The sequence below is a fragment of the Colletes latitarsis genome, chromosome 14 (assembly GCF_051014445.1).
Source record: "Colletes latitarsis isolate SP2378_abdomen chromosome 14, iyColLati1, whole genome shotgun sequence".
Taxonomy (NCBI): Eukaryota; Metazoa; Arthropoda; class Insecta; order Hymenoptera; family Colletidae; genus Colletes; species Colletes latitarsis.
This window is the reverse complement of record NC_135147.1, coordinates 22,086,447-22,104,784: the sequence shown is the minus strand read 5'-3', so window position 1 is coordinate 22,104,784 and position 18,338 is coordinate 22,086,447. Positions and strand designations below refer to the sequence as shown.

The following is an 18,338-nucleotide window of genomic DNA, read 5'->3' as shown; positions in this document are numbered from 1 at the left end:
GACCAAAAACCCATTGAAAATCAGTCCTCGATTTTTTAAAATTATAAAACAACTCAATGTCAATATCGTATTCCTATTATTATATACGATTGCAAAATTGCAGTCGAACTTTAAGGGTCAGTTTTGACCCGTGAGGAATACCGAGATTTCAAGTTTAAAAACTCGGAGAAATTACTCTCAATTGTCTCGTCACATTTTTAGAGTCACTTAAAGAGTGAATTAACGTGATTACAAAAATCCTTAAGTACTTCGAGCAACGATTGGAACGATGTTTCACAGAAAAAGATTCCATCTCTAGAGGAATAATTTATTTAACAATTCCCCCATTCTAATTATACTGAATCTACGTATAATACTAGCAACTGGAACTGTCAGTTTCCTGTGTAAACGTCACGTGTCAGTATCTGCGGGTTTAGCGCCCGAGCAATTTGGATGTTCGTGGTGCGTTAGTTTAAGGAGGTCAAGCTATCCTGGAACCACTATGTCGTCACAGGAATCGAACTTTGTTTTGAATTATAGAAACGAAACAAACTCGGAAACTAGTAGTTTTCAAAAATAACATTCCTTTGTAGGTTCCTATCATTGTGAGACAAGAATGACTGTGGATTTTCGCGCTGCTTTAACGCGACACGAGAAACTTGTGTTTCCTTTTCGGCTCGATTTACAACTAGGTTTGGAAACAGAGACGTTCGGGATACCGTTCCGACCCATGAAACGTGTAATATGAAATTTTAAGAGGTCAGTTTTCTCTCGACGGGTCGCCGTATTCCCCGGGGAGGAACGTCGTCCCTTTTTGTCACGCGACTCGTTGGGTTTTCATTTCTTGCTGCGCGTTGCGTATCGCCGTCGAACGATCCTTTACGAGCAGAAATTTTTTGCCAATTTCACCGTCCATGCAAATTTCAATTCGCGAACGTCAATATTTGCTGAATCGCGTCGAAAAAGGATTTCGATGTACCGGTACTCGATTCGCCGTCAAACGCTCTGGCCCCCCCTAAAAACGGTATTACCCAGCGTTAAAATAAAGGGCCGACGTGCTCTTCGTCGAGGAAAGCGAAAGAAAGGGCAATATATAAGCTGCTACGACGATAACTTCGATAAATTTGATCATTTGTTTATTTATTCGTAAACTAGAAGCTGCAAACTAGAAACTCTGATTCGTCGAAAATGCATACGAGATGTATAACTAATTTTTAATTAAAAAAAATAAAATTATTATTTTGTGCATTGGTTATTTGGCTAAAGTTTTAAAAATTCGATATTTATTGGCTTTCAAAGAGACCCTTCATACTAATGGATAAACCAATTTAATTCAAGGTTCTTACGTTGTGAATGTTGTGAATTATTTTTCGAAATTACATTAGGTACAATTGATGCATTCAGTGTTAAAGAAATTAAATTAGTAACAGGGTTTTTCTGAATTTTTCATACAGTCATTTGAAATTTGTAATACGAAGGAAATATTGACGAATAAAATTGCTATTTGTACGAAAAACACCGTTGAAAATACAATGTTAGGTCGTTCTATCTAATAACAAACATGCTAATGAATTACAAACATGGTGTGAATTACCACTATTATTGGAGAAATTATTTCTCATGTATTAGAAATGATTAACTGGACCGACAAATAGGAAATTTAGTACACTGATGCACGTATTGCTATACTCGATGAAGGTGCCTCGCGTGACCATAATTTTCGATTATGAATTAATTAGTAATTTTGATGTGTACAAACATCGACTGTCAAAATTATATCAGTATCCAACAGGTATTCATGCAACTTTCACATTCTGAAATGGTGACAGTTGGAACACCAAAAAATATTCAATTATTAATTTGATGCTATGATATATCATTCTTATTATGTAAATACTATGCATGTTCAGCTTAAATACAAAACATAACAACAATTATTTAATCCATCAGTGTTGTAAATTGTGTTTTGAAAAATTTAATTACACTATTTAAAATAATGGCATATTTATTTCCCATGCTTGTTAATCTTAACACCAAACCTACCACGACCAGTCAAATGACCATTTTTACAATTTCGTTTAGAATTTCTGACATAAACAGGTAAATAATAAATAAGAAATATACAATAGCAAAGATGAAAGGAGAGAATCCTCTGTTTCCACTGTCTCACAGCGCGTATTAAAAATACTAAAACTTTAGATGCGTGTAGTTCCCAAACTACCAGTGTTTTATTAATAATTGAACCACTATTGGCAACGGTGAACCTTCCTCTTTAAAATGGCTTTTCGTTTTTGTCGATCAGACTTTCCGTTTTCGAGATATCGTAATTTATATAAAAGGAAATTTTTATAATTCCACTCGCCGTCTTACGAGAGCCCATTAACGCGTATTAAAAATACTAAAACTTTCGATGCGTACAGTTCCGAAACTACTAGTACTATATCAATAAATAAACCACTGTTAGAAGCGGTGAAGCTTCCTCTTTAAAATGGCTTTTGGTTTTTGTCGATCGGACTTTCCGTTTCGGAGATATCGTAATTTATGTAAAAGGTAATTTTTCTTAATTCGACTATCGCTGTCTTCGTTTGTTGCGTCACGCCGGACCTCTCTTTCTCGTACGTGTCTCGTGACCGAGTGACCGAGTGACCTAGTTTCTCCGAGTCACGTGCTGGTCAACGACCTTGACAAGGCCGTTGTAAATAAACGCTTTGGACCCTTCTATCTCCGAAACTAGCCACCGCATCGACTTGAAACTAAAATCGCTATATCTCCGGAACTAATAAAGCTATCGACTCACACAAACGCTCATTTTAAAGGGCATTTCATCCTCTATCCAATGACTCTACCAGATACTACAATTTTTACTGTCTTCTATGTTTATTTTGCAATTTTCTTTGATTCTATGCACCCAAAGAAGTTTCACCGATAAAACTGGATAGTAAATTGTTTATTTAATTGAAAATAAATTTAAATTTGTACACAAGATGCGTAATTACCAGCCAGCATAAATAATGTATTTCTCTGGACCTAACTACGGTATCGACTCGAAACAAAATTCGTTCTCAAAGACGTTGTAAAATACGAGTCCGCATTTTTATTCCAATGCATTTATCTTCCCCAATATTCTTCGACAAAGTTTCAGCTGTCGCGTACGGTTGAAACTGTATAAAGTGGACCGAATTCGACGACGTTCCCCTATTTAATAACGGAGAACCGTGTCCGCGATAAGGAAGCCGTAAATAAAAAAACCGTCAAACGAAAGGGAGCCGTGTAAAATGCAAGCAGCGGTCGTAAAACATACGCGAGCGGTAAAAGTGGCCCGTAAAAAGGTCTGGTAAGAGGTCGCTAGCTCGCGAGACACGTCGGCGTGTTTATCGGTCCTCTTTCAGGCGCCCTGGGAGCACCGTGGATTTATCTGAGCGGGATTTTCGCCCTTGACCGAGCTCGTGGCCGCTTGTATCGGGACCCACATCGATGTCCCACGACGTGCTACCGAGTTGCCAGAGATTCTACGGAAATCCATTACCGGTAATCGCCTGGTCTGTCTAAAGGAAGCGCGGGACTTCCGAGTTTCCCCGAGTGAAAGTCAAATTGGAAACTTACTTTCCCCGGTATACGCGAGTTCGATTTAACTTTGGACGAACGGGACTTGCGACGCTAACATTATGTACAACGTGAACGCCAAGACTAGGACCTTCTCTAACCTTTAACTCTAATCTCCAGCACGTTGCATGTTTCTATTTCGTACACGTTAAAGTAAACAGTCGTCAAGCATTGTAGATTGCATTCACAATTTTTTATTATATTATTGTTGAACCTTTTCCCCCTTATAGTAAAAGATAATGGACAATTTTTACATTTAATTAATATGTATGAGAAATTATCATACTCTTCCAACGAATAAACCATATCATTTTCGGAATACATGGGGCATTATAAATTCCCTATAATTAAACATTCTTTCTCGGGGCAACCATTATTTGTTGACTACTCTTAGGTGTTCTATCAGCCTGCGTTAGTATAAATTAATTATTTCTCGGTTGTACGTTTATGCTCGAAAGAGAATTCAGAATAACCAGGAAGATGTTCGCTTAGCATACACGGAAAAGCATATTGCGAATCAATGCAGTAAAATCTTAATTTAGCGAATTAATTGGGGTTAGGGTGCACTCGTGAAATCCAAATGTTTGTAAAATAATGCCTAAAATATATCTTTCAATGCCTTTCATTCACTTTTTTAGAAGTATCATTTAGTCGATTATCTTTTGTATTTATTTCAATGTTTGTAACATAAAGAATGCTTTTAAGTGATGTTCATAAGAAAGATCCATCTTCTCGCCCATAACTTACGTTTTCATGACAGGAACCACTATTAATCATCGGCTCGCGTGATACGAAATCTTGGCTTACTACGAGATAATGTTTCTCAACATTGTTGATCCTTAAATTCGAATCAAAGAGGTCTTTAAGAAATTATCGAATTTTAAAACAACGCTGGGAAGAACAAGACTTTCATTAAATTGGGAACTCAAAAGTAATTGTCACCATTTCTATACGTCGTTCGCAAAAATACTCGTCAAACCATAGAAACAACGACGAAGTAAAAAATTCCGTTCTTCCACGTCGTCTGGGTAAAATAACCAGGAGAAAGTCGAAAATAACCGCAAGATCCAGCATTTTCAGGGCATCGATCAGCAGTCTTCGATTCGGTATCTCCAACAAACCAGCCAACGACCTCCGATTATTTACGACGCTCGAAATTCAAGTAACAGTCGAACGTTTCCGTTCCACGGAATGTACCGGAGATGGTTTCCCGCGTTGTCAGCGCGATAAGACAGCTTTACGAGCGTGTTGACGGGAGTTTGAAAAGTGCACGAGCCACCAAGTATCATGAAATACGGAACCACGATGCATGGCTGACAAGGAGATGCCAGGCCCGTCTCTTCCCAGAACAAACAACCGGAAATGTGGCCATAACAATGCGGATACGCAGCCAGCGCGCCTCTGTGTACCCGTTTCCGATGCACAGGACCATCGATATAGCGAGGGCACACTGGCGCAACACAGATTTCCTGAGCTCTAACGTAAATACGGGACAGGATTCCAACGTTTCGTCCCCCACAAAATCGATTTCGTCTGTTTGCTAAATTACTGGAGACTCCGTGAACGTTCTGGGGGACACTACGAGACGAAAAAATAGTAAATAAACTCAACGAACGTTAAAATTTCGTACGGTCGCACCAGCGAGCCAATATTTATCGACAGACATTATTTATGAATATAAATAAAATTATTTCATATATAATTTGTTGGCTTCTAGAATCCTCTATTAAAATTTTTCCCAGGAGTGGCCGAACACCCTGTATATAGTATATGAAATAATTGTGGTACTTCTAAATTTGTTGAATTCTCAAAGTCAAAAGTACGGTCACTTGATAAGAATGCAATTTTATTAGAAATACCACGTTCGTATTTTTGTACTTTTAAATTTGTTGAATTCTCAAAGTGAAAAGTACGGTCACTTGTTTAGAATGCAATTTTATGAGAAATGCCACGAATAAGAGATTCGAGGAGAAAGGAACAAAGAAACGGAATTTCGCGAACAACGATCGAAGAAAAACCTTGTTGAAACCGTAATCAAACTCTCGGCGGCGCGGAAAACTCCCTCTGATAATTTCTCCATGCATAGTAATACGCAACGAAGAATTTGAATAATCCACTTTCACGCTATTTTCCTGTCTGATAAGTCATTAAGCTGCCGGACGAGGAGCAGGGCGAAACTTAACGCGGCCCGTGGAGCAATCTGCTTTGTTCGCGGCGTTTCGCTAAACGACGGACGAACGGACGCGAGAAAATACTTGCACGCGGCAAAGAACGGAGACCCTCCGGGAAGGAAGAGGAATCAGAGGGAGAAAGTTAGATAGGGACGGGAGCCGTGGGTGTTGTTACGCGATCTCGCTTTGTGTATTCGACGCGCACCGAATCGCTCGTCGCTGGAAAATTTACGGTCTTCCGGGCTCTGGGCTACCGGCGAACAAACGCTGGCACATCGTCGTCGTTTTCGTCGGTCCGCGCTCTCCCGCGTCCGCCCGGTCGGCGTCCACAATTTCCCCGTATTACGGTAATATTCGCTTTAATGACTCCCGACCGAACGACGGAGGCTAACAATGGGGACAGCCCTTCGCAGGGATGCTCGTCCTCGACCGTCGATTTTCCACCGAGGGCCTTTTTCCCGCGTTAATTTCGCCCGACGAGCAGATTTCGATTCACCAAGAGAACCTGAACGGACCGTATCACCGGATTATTATGGTCCCAGTCGAAGAACCATCCCTCCATTTTTTCAGGAAAATTCCTCTGTATCTGTATTTACGAATTTCACATTGCTAGAGTGTGCCTGATATTAAATAGAGCCACTACATTTATTCTTATCAAATTATTAAATCATATTCTGGTTACTTCTACTTACGAAGTAGTCTTTTCTTTTTTTTATCACAAAATCGACAGAGTTATGAAATAATATAAACAGTATATACAAATCACAATGAATACGTGTTTTCCCCCCCACGAAGTGGTCACACATCCTAAAGTACTGTACACCGCTTAATGTTGATCAAATGAGAAGCGATGTTTCCAACATTACGTGACCATCGATTTCTTTTTAATTCAAACCCTTAAAACCTTTTTTTTCCATTTATCAACGAGTCCAACAAGTTTTACTCTGCCCCAAAGTCGGCCAAATTTTACGACGTTGCAGAACAAGCAAACGCGAAACGTAATTCGCAAAGCCTGCGCCTCGATTTTCCGAAATTCGTACATCCATCGAACGCACAAAGAGGGAAGGGGACAAAAGTAAAGGGAGAAAAAATAGGGTAAAAGGGGTATCGTTTCTCATCGGCGGAAGCTTAATAGAGAGGATGTCGGGATGGAGGGGACGCGAAGAGGATCGCGGAGACGAAACGCGGAGCGGGATCGAACCTGGGCGGTAGGACATTTTTCAAACTGTATAAAACACGGAGGCGCACGGGGACGCGGAAAAAAGGCGACGGGGGACGCGCGTCGGCGCGCATAAATGTTCCCGGGCGATGAATTATTGCCGCGAAATGGCCGTATCCAGTTTGTAACGCGTACGAGCCGGCCGCGCTTGCTGGACACATTGTTTACAAAGTATCTGACCACCGTCATGACGCGACACGCGCCCGTGTTCCCTCATTTTTCTGACGCGCGTAAAGTGCGTTTTGTCGTTGCGCCCGGGTCCATTAAGCCTGCACAGAGAGTGCAACGCGCCCCCACCCCCGGCGTACGCGGTGAAAAAAGATACACGACCCACGTGATTTCCTCGCGCGCGCGACATTTATATTTTTGCGGCGAACGACGCGCCAACTTTGCCGAATTTCGAGCCGCGGAAATTCCGTGCGAAAATGTAAATGCGAGGGGACGATTTAAAGGGACGATGGAACAGTCGAAAATGCTGCAAACGTTGTCGCGGAACGCGGTAACATTTTTGTACGTTTCGAATTTTACTGCTTTCGAAAATTGTTAATCTGACATTTTTAGAAAATTATGAAAATTAGAAATTTGGTCTAACAGTGAATGTGTCGAGGGTTAAGAAATATACAGGAAAGGAAGCTCCAGAATCCTGAGATGTATATTGAGATAAAGCCGCCATTTTGGAGAACGTTAGAGTAACATGGAAAACTAACGTGTATTTAGAAATTACTCTGTGAATTTTATTTCACGTTTTTCGCGAATTTTCCAATATGTATAAGGAATTAATATTCGTAAGTAGAAACGTCGATCGATAGTCAGACTCTTGAAAATTTTTAATCGCTATAAATCGATCATCATACCCTTCTGTACACTAGATATTTTCCTTGCATATTTTCTAACCTTTGACTGATATACATTATATCCAAAAATTGACATTCACAACTAGCATCCCTGGCCAAAATGCTAATTATTCTTTTCAAAAGTACTGTATTCCATATCATTTAAAATTATCAGTGCAATCGATACAACGTTGCTATGCTCAAATTTATTTCAAAACCCATACCATAACCGAAACTTAGTTCCTGAATTACCGGATACTCGACGAATCGCGCGTAATTTAAGGGATTCGGGATTGTATGAACGGCTATCGTTCCGCACGATTTCCAGTCGATTAATTGGCCGGCACTTGTAAGAATTTCAATCCCGACGAGTGCACGCTGAAAAAACACAGCTCGCGACGATCGAATTTTCCGAGCCCGCGAAAGACGACACCCGCGAGTAATGAAATCGAGACGCGTTTAGTTGCTATCGATACACAGACGTCACAAATTGATTCTGTTGTGTCAATCCATCGAACGAAATGATTACAAATGGTTCAAGACTGACCGACACGCGTAATTGCTGTATCGATACGTATCAGTTACATCAAAGATGCTTGTTTACGATTCCCAAAGAAAACAAAACAAGGAACGGTGTTGCTTTCAACGAGAACCAAGTAAAAAGAAATACCTCTCAAATTTATAATTGTATCGCTTGTTCAATATTCATATTTCAAACGTAAAGTATAATTTCTTGAGTTTGCAAAGTATTATTCGAAAGTTAATTGTTTTCATAATGCTTAATTTAACATATAATATGACAGGATTTTTCACTTTGAAACTAAAACAATTAATTCTCAAGATGTTGAGGGAAATAAATTTCGATAAAATTTATGAATTTTAGCAAGGTTATAAATATAAGTACTGGGACAAATTTTAAGTTAATATTTCATCTTGCAGGATATTGTTTTGATCTGAACTACCACAGAAAAATTTCGATGATACTCGATGTTTGAATCGTATCAGTGACAGGATAAGTACCAGGAAGTCTCTTTTATTAATTCCAGTGACTACTTATTCGATAACTCGATGCAATGGTTGGAAATTAATGAGTGTGTCGTTGGGCTGGTCGCATCAGTAGCAGCGTTACACTGTTTTTCGATGGTTGCATAAGCGTAACATCCCGCGGGATATGGTTCCACTGTCAGCGTAAACGAAACGTCCGTACAAACATTCGCGGGGATGAATTATACTTGCGAAACAGCCGCGTTCGAATTGCAACGACACCGCAGCCGAGAATTTCGTGTACGCGTTTTGTTCAGCAGCTTTTCGCCCGCGCTGGACACTTGTGAACACTGATGCGATTTTTTTTCCGCGCGAAATTGCTGCTGTCGCTATTTGCAACGCGACGACACGCTGGATGGACGTCGACGAATCGTAAATACGAATATTCGTTCTATTATCGGTCGAAAATTTTCTCGTAAACGACTGGTGTAAGGAAGAAACACAAAAAGAAAGGGTTCACTATTTTTGAGAAGAATACGACAACTCGAGTCGATTATAAAAATTTAACATTATATTTCATCTTTCGAATAGCTTCGAACAATGATGTGATACAAGATTGTCCATATTTAATTCCATAAGATGTTTATTGAATATTAATTTCCAACGCAAAGAATTATTTCGCCATTTCGTTGGATGGACATCGACGAATCGTAAATACGAATATTCGTTCTATTATCGGTTGAAAATTTTCTCGTAAACGACTGGTGTAAGAAAGAAACACAAAAAGAAAGGTTTCACTATTTTTGAGAAGAATACGATAGCTCGAGTCGATTATAAAAATTTAACATTATATTTCATCTTTCGAATAGCTTCGAACAATGATGTGATACAAGATTGTCCATATTTAATTCCATAAGATGTTTATTGAATATTAATTTCCAACGAAAAGAATTATTTCGCCATTTCGGAGGACGTTCGCGTAATTACCATGAAATTAAATGAAATCGCTACCCTTAGCGCAACGACTACAGAGACAGATAAAAGTTCCGCGGAATCGATTGAAAGATTTGTCCAGTATCGCGCGTCCTTTTCCCTTGCACCCCTTCCTGGCAAATCGTCGTCCCTTCCTGTCGCCCTCTCCCTTGCTGCTCGAACGAAGATCGCGTAATTACAATGGTTCTACTCCCTTTTACCGGTCTGCAACCCCTCGAGCGATTTTACTCATTACAGCAGTAAGAATCCAGTATCCTTTCTATGTTTTTCTTTCATTCCCTCCATCGATTGTCTCCCTCCTCTATAGATGGGTGTCTTGGTGTGTGTCTGAGACGCTCGTTTAAATGTTGCGAGTTCTAATTTATTTGATAAGAAGCTTTCAATATTTTAACGGAAAATCGTTTTCAATTTTCTCTCTCGCGCGTGAGATATTAATATAAAAATGAAGAATAAATTTAAAGTAGAAATTAAAACTTCGAATCTTCAGAGAACCGTATGCATTTCGATAAACATAAAAGATAATCGAAGGGACCAAATAATTTCCACTTCCTAAAGGATTACATATTTTAATATTTCTCCTCCAAAAATAACTCCCTCGAAACGAAACTCGTCAGCAACGTTCGAATATCCGAGTCTCGAAATGTCCAATTACGTTAAAAAGGCTTCTATTCGAAACGAGTGTTTGTCGTTTCGATCGACGTGTCGGTACTTTCAATTATCGCCCAACAATTGCGTTCGACCCATTACCGTAATCTTTTACCAAAGTATCGGCAAGAACGAATCTTTTTCCCGCGCGTTTTCGGCCCCGTTGATAAAAACCTCGTTCGACGTCGTTAATCGTCGAAACGTTACGGCTCCGACAGCGAATTAATTAAATTGTACAAATATTTCAGCGTTTAATCATCATACGTCGATAATTGAGCGGAGTCATTTACACGTTGGACGGAAGTTCGATGGGTCCGACGAATCGACTAGCCGTCGGCGATTCGCCAGTAGGTCCGCGCGCGAAGATATTTAGCGCGCATAATTCGAACAGATTTTTACCGTCGATGATCATCGAACGTCCGGGAATTAATTGTGTTCGGCGTTACGTTTCGCCCGCTGATGTACACGTATATTCCCCCCCCCCTCTCCCCCTCGTTTTGTAATTAACGATACACACGCAACACGGGCCCGATCCGATATTAACCGTATCTTTTCCCCCTCCCTCCCTCCCGACCCCTCTCGCGCGTTTTGTACGAGAGTTCTCTAATTGCGATATCGTGAAAAGCAACGCCCGGAGCGGTATTACGTGAAATTAAATCATGTGGCCAGGGTTTCGCCGCCGGAACATTTCACGATCGATAACGTGCGTTCCGAATAAACGAGAATGAAATATTCATGCGGCCCGCTAGAACGAAACACCGCATCGTCCCTGTGAACGCCGGGGAATTAGCGACTTCAAAGGCGCCATTCTCTGTTTTCTGTTCGTTTACAGCGGCTGCTGACGCGCGAAAGTTTGATTCGAATTACGGGGGGGAACCCGCCCGATAATTGTACTCTTTCCTTCTTTCCGGTACGTTTTTCTACGGTGAGGATTCTAATCTTCTGTAAATTAATTTCATGGAACACGTATATTTTCGAATAAAGGAGAGATTCTAGAGGCTAAAATAAGACGAATATCAAGAATACAGATTTGTTGATTGAGACCTCGCTAAAGCGTTATTAATGTTTAAAGTTCAAATTTTTCGGTGGAAAAAAAAATTTTCAAATCGTTCTGGAAAAATTATTTTTAGTTACAGCGGTCAATTGCAAGCATTTTTGGTCAATAGACATACCCTCGAAATCCTAACCATTTTCGAGAAAAAAATTCCTTACCGAAAATATAATTTCTGGCCAGAAATGTTACTCCAGAATTTCGTGCGTATCTTTAAAACGTCATAACTTTTGAATGGATTGGACGATTTTAATGTTTAAAAAAGCAAACTACGCGTATTTTGATGGAGAATATGTATAAATCGTAAAAATATTCGAAAAGTTGTATCTTGACTCCGAAAAACAAGAAAAACCCCAAAAAAGTGGTCCAATTTTCAAACGTCCATAACTCTTACACTAGTGAATATATTTCAATGAAACTTTTTTCTGAAGTAGAGCTCATGGGTACCTACAAAAAAGTATTAGACAACTTTTCTGTACAGCGTCAACCAAATTAGTTACACATGAAAAACTAATTTTTAAGAAGAATCGACAAGGGGGTAGGTGCCTAAATTTTTCGACGAAAAAAAATTTTTTCAAATCGTTCTCGAAAAATTATTTTCAGTTGCAGGGGTCAATTACAATCATTTTTGGCGAATAGACGTACCCTCGAAATCCTACGGATTTTCGAGAAAAAAATTCGAGTCGGTGTGAAATTTTTCGACAAAATTAAAAAGTTTCAAATCATTCTAAAAAAATTATGTTTGGCTGCAGGGGTAACTTATAATCATTTTTGGTCATTACACATACCCCCGAAATCCTACGCACTTTCGAGAAAAAAATTCCTTACCGAAAATCTAATGTCTGACCATAGCGTCGATATGTTTCACTGAAATTTCATGCGTATCTTTAAAACATCGTAACTTCTGGACGGATTGGACGATTTTAATGTTTAAAAAAGCAAACTACGCGTATTTTGGTAAAGAATATGTAGAAATCGCAAAAATATTCGAAAAGTTGTTCCCTAACACCCTAAAATGAGAAAAACCCCATAAAAGTGGTCCAATTTTCAAACGATCATAACTCTTACAATAGTGAATATATTTAATTGAAATTTTAGGGGGTGGTAGAGTTCGTAGATACCTGCAAAAAAGTACTAAACAACTTTTTCGTAGAGCGTTAAGTAAATTTATTAAAAATCAAAAACGAATTTTTAAGTGAAAATCGACAGGGGGTAGGTGCTGAGATTTTTCGACGAAAATACAAAATATCAAATCATTCTGAAAAAATTATTTTTGGTTCGGGGAGTCAATTACAATCATTTTTGGTGAATAAACATACCTCCGAAATCCTACTTACTTTCGAGAAAAAAATTCATTACCGAAAATATAATGTCTGATCAGAGATCTGTAATTATATTCCTCGTTTTTATCACTCCCTATGTAGATATATTCCAATTATTCGGCATATAAAATTTTTATGGGAGACTCTAGAGGCCAAAATAAGACGAAAATGTTTAAGTTTTTCGATCATCATTCGTTACTATTATGATTAAACTGTGTTTATACTCATTTCCCCAAAAACTTAACAACCCCGTAATACGAAGCTCCAGTTTCAAATAGCAAAGAGAACATTAGAGAGATTTTACACTCCCAGAATTTTTCAGATCCATTTTATTCATTCGCTTCGTCGCGTGTAAATTTTAATTCGAATGCAAAAAGTGGTCCAGATTTTCGTCACGTTCGGAAATTCCGAATTCCAGAACGAGGAACGATATTTCCTGACAAAATTTCACCAGCAACGAAATAAATTTCCCGCGCCGATAGCGTCGAACAAAGTTTTCAGGACAAAGATTTCGATCGTTCGTAACCAAAAGCATTTCAAGCCCGCGAGAGTAATTATTATACCGCGAGTTTATTTTATTTTCGTTATAACGGTTACGGGGCTGCGGAGGCCGTTCGTTCGGTATATGGAAACGTACTTTTACTGCGTACGTCGATGAATGCGACGGCAGCGGACGCATAAAAGCTCGCGTTACACAGGTGGCTGGTTCGTATCGTGTCCTCGTTATCAAACAGCATCGGTTCGGGGCGGCGTACCCCGACAGGCGAGTTTCCCCCGCCCGCGTCCCGAGCTTAGCGCGGATAAGCAGTAAAGAGGGCAGTTATAGCGAGCGCGGGGCCGCGACCACGTCGGCCGTTTGTTTTTATTAAAAGTTATTATCCGCCGTGTAAAAAGTTCAATGCTCGGACCCCGCTAACATTTTTAAACCGCCATTGTGCCCGAAACGCTTTTTGCCGCGTTACAGGGGAGGGCCGCGGATGCGCAATTACCGGGAATGACTCTGCGAATTGGTTGTTTCGACGGAATAACGTATCTGCATGAAATTACGATTCGCCGGTTTCCCGGGGCTCCAGCGCCACCGATCTTTGTAACGCGGTTTACCCCTCTGCTCGATGGAGAACGAGAGAAAAATGAAATTTTCTTCCCCCTCCCTCGTGGACACTCGGTTCGACGATAAATAAAATAAAACGCGGTCGAACGAAGTTATCGCGAGGCTCGATCTTGATTTTTTTTGTAAACGAAACAAGAGGGAACAATTTAACCATTTTTTTCAGACGGGACGATTATTCAATTGCTTTGAAAATTATAAGAAAGTTAATTAATCTTTGCGTAGAAATTGAATTTTGTGCGTTTTATAGCTCCTGCTTTCGATTTCGAGTCACGAATATTTTAAACGTTATTAACTATGTAATTAGTCAGTAGTGAGAGAGAAGTTATGCCATTTTAGACGCTGTTTAGCCACACTGTTCGATAGAGGAGGGAAAAATGAAATTTTCTTCCCCCTCCTTCGTGGACACTCGGTTCGACGATAAATAAAATAAAAAGCGGTCGAACGAAGTTATCGCGAGGCTCGATCTTGATTTTTTTTTGTAAACGAAACAAGAGGGAACAATTTAACCATTTTTTTCAGACGAGACGATTATTCAATTGCTTTGAAAATTATAAGAAAGTTAATTAATCTTTGCGTAGAAATTGAATTTTGTGCGTTTTATAGCTCCTGCTTTCAATTTCGAGTCACGAATATTTTAAACGTTATTAACTATGTAATTAGTCAGTAGTGAGAGAAAAGTTATGCCATTTTAGACGCTGTTTAGCCACACTGTTCGATAGAGGAGGGAAAAATGAAATTTTCTTCCCCCTCCTTCGTGGATACTCGGTTCGACGATAAATAAAATAAAACGCGGTCGAACGAAGTTATCACGAGGCTCCATCTTGATATAAAGATCTAGTCGCTATGTTGTTAATAATAATTAAGAGTAAGCTTTGAAAATTTCACCTAGTAAGAATATTAATCCTCCAAATTAATCCTTGTGTAGTTTATAATTGCCCTTCTTAATTTCGAATTGCGAATATTGTAAACGCTATTGACCATGTAATTAGTCTGAGATAGAAGTTATGCCATTTTAAACGCAGAAAATATCTAAAAGAGTAAGACTGTTCACAGATGCTTATTTCGAGAAACTGTATAACATAAGGTATCAAGAAGTTATCTTATCTAATAAATATACATCCCTATTGGTAGTAGGAGATATTTAAGAAAACAGAGAAATGGAAAATTTTATTTCAAAAGCCAACGAACTCGTGGATTGCAAAACGTGTCGAAGACTACGTGTTTCATCCCGAGTTTCTCGCCGATCGAACGATCGATACGACGTCAAATCTTGCCGATGAACAATATTACAGATCTCCGGGTAATTCCTGCACGTCACGGTCGAGTAACAAGGCAATAAGTAAAAATGAAACACGCATATTGCGTCGCCATCGGCGAAGTGCTTCGCTAAATGTAACTCGCTTGTTCCGTCAAGCTCGTTCCCTAGACGAAGATTGATGAAAAACGGAATTATTAAACTTACTACTCGCTGTTTCTTTGCACGAAATCTGCATTTAATTCCAACGTTACTGGCAAACGGAACCCATCGTTTCGTTACTTCATCCCCTCGGTACGTAACAGTTTTCATTAATTTGATCCTTGCGATTCCACGTGAAGTCTACTTTTGCAGACAATTTATATATAAACGTTTATATTAATATACAACGGTTACAACGGGATCAGAAAACGGGAAGAATGTTTGAAAAGCACGGTACCTGGAATCGCTGAAAATACTTTGGTAGAAGGAAAAACTATTTACGTAGTAAACAGTGCGTACCGGCGCAAAGTTTGAAGAGGACCGACATATTATTACGGTCGAGAACGTTCCATTAAATATGCTTGTTACGAGTAGACTTTCGACAAAGTTTTTCTCATAGACAAACAAGCAATCGAGCCCTTATTTGACTCAACCCTCCCGCTGCGTCCATTTTATTCTATTTTCCGGGAATTATTTGCTATTCACGCGTCCACGAATAGATTGATCAACCAATTAATTTTTTCCACGAAATACCAGTGCACAGAAATCCCGTAAAATATGCTTTGACAGAATATTTTAGTCTAAAGAAATTTAGTCTAAAATTGTTATGTTTTATATATTCCTGTTAAAGTAATGGAAAGTGTACTATATTTGAAAAATTACAAAAAGCTGATTTATTCTTGTTCCAAATCGGAATAAAGGGGTGTTTTTAGTAAACAAATTATACAAATATTGCGCTGAGAATAGAAATGCTTTAAGTTGTAACAGTAATTTAGTAATGCATAGGATGTTCCTTATTTTCAAAAATTTCAATTAGTCGATTTTTCATACTTATTAGATTTTCTCGTGTTGTATCTTGTATCTCGTTCCACGCTGAGAAAGCTACCTTTTTGGTTCCCCATATTGCTCTAAGAAAAGCTAGAATTTTAGCAATTTTTGTCCACTTAAACAACTTCCACGTGGTACCATTAACCAAATTAATATTACCACACTAGACAACATTTGAATTTTCTCTAGTTCCTTTTTTCGGAATAAATATAATTCAACTGTTTTAAAGGAAACATTGCTAACGTGATCTAAAATATGGTACATTCTGTTTCCTCGAAATATAAAATTGAGAATATTTAGGTGGTTTTATAGTTACGATATGCAGTGTAGAAAAATAAAAATTTATTTAACCCCGTTGCGGGTATTTTGGTTACCGCGTCTTGGCTCGATCGTTTCAGTTCCGTCGGTGGGCGAACTAAATTAATTAATTAATTAATCTCGAGAGCGTCGAAGCGCGTGTGAGGGGGAGGGGGTCAACGGTGCCTGTTGAATTCCCGGCGGCGACAAAAGTTGGCCGTTAACGCGAGTGAAAAATCGCGCGGAACGGGCAAACGACGCCGCGAAATAATTCAGCAAAGCCTCTCGGCGGAAGACGGAGCCGCGTCAGGAACAGCGACGGAACTTTAACCGCGAATTATAGACGCGACTTTTCTCTCCGGGAGACCTATGAAAGTGGAGAGAAACGAGCCCCGGCCTGTCTTTCGCGGCTGCTCCGGGTAAAAAGTTGTCTGGCTTCTATCGGGGTAACGTCCTGGCCGCATATAATAAAACGGGTCGCCTTTCACGGAAACGCTCCTCGCCCTCGAGCGCTTTTCTTTCATTTCTGACGTAATTACGCGAAGCGCCGCAAGAAAAGGAAGGAAACTGCAAAAGGGCACCCGAGGAGAATGGGACGACGCGGAGACGGAGGGAAAACGCGCCGCGGAATATTCCGCGACCAAGGTGGCTGGTACCTTCCAGCCAGTCGCGACCTACTACTTTCGTTTTCTCAATAAACTGGCCGCGCCAACTTCGACAGAACTCGCCGATGCTGGGCTGTTTCCCTTTCCTCTCACTCTCTCGTTCCCTCTCTGACTCTTTCTATGGAAATAACAGCTGGTTTTGCTCTCCCAACTGTTTGCACAAACCCTGTATCCTCTCCTTGCTAAGGCAAAGATGACACGATTGTGAAACAGACGCAGTTTAAAAATATAATTTGGAATTTATCTATAGAAGGGAACAGACTTGTATGCAAATTACACTTGCATTGATAAATGGATTTTCGAAACATTTTTTGGTAAGTGGAACAAATATTACAAATTAAAAATATAATTTGGAATGTACGTATAGAAGAGAACAGACTTGTATGAAAATTAGACTTGCATTGACAAGAGGATTTTGGAAACATTTTTTGATAAGTGGAACAAATATTACAAATTAAAAATATAATGTATGTGTAGAACAGAACAAAGTTTACTTGTATAAAAATTAGAATGGCATTGACAAGAGGATTTTGGAAACATTTTTTGATAAGTGAAACAAATGTTATAAATTAAAAATATAATTTGGAATTTATCTATAGAAGAGAACAGACTTGTATGAAAATTAGACTTGCATTGATAAGAGGATTTTGGAAACATTTTTTGGTAAGTGGAACAAATATTACAAATTAAAAATATAATGTATGTGTAGAAGAGAACAGAGTTTACCTGTGTAAAAATTAGAATATAATTATATATAGTATATAATTAGACAACAAACATTTTTTGGCCACTTCTAGTTGATACGAGCAGCCCTTTTAACCAATTTTAATTACACGAAGAGAAAATCAGTTAACTATTATAAATACCTGTGACGGGAATTTTCTTTGTAAAAGTAGTTACGAACTCGAGTTATTCTTGACTTACCTGAAATAAATAAAAGAAGAATTGAGTTAGTAACGAAGAATAGGAATATTTTATCTTCGATTAAATTCTCGTAAATTTAATTGCTCGCAAATTTTCACACAGAAATCTAGGAAACAGATTTCCCTAACCTCGTATGGTACTTTCACACGGACCAACGGTGCCCATCGTTTGATTAACACAATCAGAATATTTTAAACTGTTCCTAATGAAGAAAGCTCAGGATTACGATTCCGGATTAGCTAAGTTCGATTTACGAG

At 39.1% G+C, this 18,338-nt stretch overlaps 1 protein-coding gene across 7 annotated transcripts in view; it reads right to left on the bottom strand.

Moving 5' to 3' along the window:
* Positions 1–18,338, bottom strand: part of LOC143349937 (uncharacterized) — a 539,266-nt gene that overhangs the window by 274,911 nt on the left and 246,017 nt on the right. The gene's annotated exons all lie outside the window — the stretch shown is intronic.